The sequence below is a fragment of the Frankliniella occidentalis genome, unplaced genomic scaffold (assembly GCF_000697945.3).
Source record: "Frankliniella occidentalis isolate FOCC.00 unplaced genomic scaffold, Focc_3.1 Scaffold26, whole genome shotgun sequence".
Classification (NCBI taxonomy): domain Eukaryota; kingdom Metazoa; phylum Arthropoda; class Insecta; order Thysanoptera; family Thripidae; genus Frankliniella; species Frankliniella occidentalis.
Genome location: NW_026267156.1, coordinates 2,822,671 through 2,824,935, shown reverse-complemented (window position 1 = coordinate 2,824,935; position 2,265 = coordinate 2,822,671). Strand labels below are relative to the sequence as shown.

The 2,265-nt window shown below is 56.0% G+C and overlaps 1 non-coding gene across 1 annotated transcript; it reads right to left on the bottom strand.

Annotated features, from left to right (window-relative positions):
* Window positions 1–2,021: 2,021 nt before the first annotated feature.
* On the bottom strand, window positions 2,022–2,092 carry Trnag-gcc (transfer RNA glycine (anticodon GCC)). The gene has a single exon. It is a non-coding gene; the product is annotated as a tRNA-Gly (tRNA).
* Window positions 2,093–2,265: the final 173 nt, after the last annotated feature.

Genomic DNA, 2,265 nt, shown 5'->3' with positions numbered 1-2,265 from the left:
CTCCCTCCCTCTTCGTCTCCCCGTCCGCGGAGCAAGGCGTAGTGGGTCCCTTGTTTTAGCTCACTTTAGGTACACCGATATTGTACTTCGTAGTTTTGCTTGTCGTTCTTGGGGCGGGACGGGCCGCTGGGATGTGTCCCTCTGCCCGAGCAAAGAGAGGGAGGAGGAAGGTGGTGCGTTGCTCGCGTTTCAGGAAATTAGCAATTTTGTGACATATTCCCTTGACGACAGTACTTCTTGTGAGCCCGGAGGTCTACAGGCCTTTTTGTTCCCTGCACTACGGCTCACCAGCCAGCAGAGCGGCACGGGATCCATAACTCCACTGCATCCACAATCACCAAACCCTGCTTCCTTATGTCTCGTGGGATGGGGCGGAGGCGGAGTGGTAGGCAAGCCCGACCGCGGCCGCGTCCGAAGGGTGGCCTATCGTCACTCCGACAGGCGCTACCAGCACGCGTCTCGCCCCTTGGACCGGTTGGCGGGCGGTACTCCACGCTGCGGGTCGCTGGCGCACGGGGTATCGACTGTAGCCGTGGGGTATCTCGGACCTGAAGTGGTGTTTGCCAAGTAGTGATGATAGCAGTGTGCGGATTACTTTACGATGACGATGCGTCAGGACCAAAGTAGTGATGATTTGAGGATCATGTACTACGCAAACGTGCTCCACTCGAAACTCCTCTCCTCCGGCCTCGCTGTGCGCAACAGCCACTTTGGCGTGTGGGCCTCATTAGCGCGCTTCTTGAGCTAGAGCGACGTCGTGAAGGGCCACCGGCAGTCCCGGCTCACTCAAGTAAGAAAGAGCGTCGCGAGGGACACAAAACAGCAAGAAAAACAAGAAAAAAGAGTCGGGTCGGAGAGAGCCCCGTTCTGTTCGTCTTGCGACGCATTTCATTACTGTGCTATGATCAGCGCACCCGCCCCGCCCGCGCCTATCACTGGCTGACTGCGGGCGATGGGCGAGGCAAACGCTCTCACGGCGCGGTACTCTCTACCGGGGATCCGGGGACTTTCCCCAGGGCGAAGGGACACGAGGTCCCCGTCGTGGCCCCGAGAGAAATGCTCGAACCGACTCTGTCACGTCGAGGGAACGCAAAGGTATATATAGCGCAGGAGAACGTGGCATGTCATCAGCGAGAGCTAACGTTACTATTGGGTAATGAGAGGGCCTTGGCTGTGGGTGATCGAAACTTTGAATTTATTGTTGCTCAGAAATATGCTCTATGTCCGTCCATCGCCACAATAAATTTTAATTGTCTTGAACCCACCGTCCTGCTTTAACAAAGCTATCGAGCGGACATTTGCGAACTGGACGGCGCCCACTTTCCTCACGCTTCCCCACACTTCCGGGTTGCCGTAGAGCGCCCTCCCTAGCCGCCCCGCATTCCAAGGGGTGGCACATCTCGGTTCCTAGCAGTACTTTTAGTTACATTTTATTTTGTTTTTTCATTTATACCACCATACCAAGTGGCTGACTCACGCTGCTGACTCGCTGCCCACGGCTACTTATGGCCCCGTGCGAGTAGGCAACCCACCCACACGTCTGCATGCGGTACAGTATATGTAGCTACGGTGCGCGGCGTGAGTCAGCCACCTGGTATAAACAATTTCTTAGGCACAAAATTGGAGTCGAACTCAAGCTCATAATTTCACCCGGACTTTCCTGAATTGATTTGGAAGGCTAACATTGAGTTGTGTCTGGCGTCACGGTGTTGTGGCCACAACTTCGTGGCCATGTCGTGGCCACAACTTCGTGGCCATGTCGTGGCCACAACTTAGTGGCCATGTCGTGGCCACAACTTAGTGGCCATGTCGTGGCCACAACTTAGTGGCCATGTCGTGGCCACAACTTAGTGGCCAGGTCGTGGCCACAACCTAGAGGCCACAAACCAGGGCAGGGCAGGGCGTAGGGAAAGTGGCCTTTTCCTTTTACTAGTCTCTTTTTATTTTGAGCACAACAATTTTTTTGGTGCGTTTTGCATTCCATGACGCAAAAACTGACTTTACACATTCACGAAAATGATTGCATCGGCCGGGAATCGAACCCGGGCCGCCCGCGTGGCAGGCGAGCATTCTACCACTGAACCACCGATGCTTCGTGACTGTTGGAGCGTCTGCCAGGAATAACCAAGTAAGCAAGCAATGAGTTTCGACCGGCTGTGGGCGGACGCCGGGTGAGCCGCCGAGGCCGGCGGTACGGCACGCAGACGCAGGGTCTTTGCCCTCTATAGCCCTCCGCCCGCCGCTCGCCCCGCACGCCACCACTCC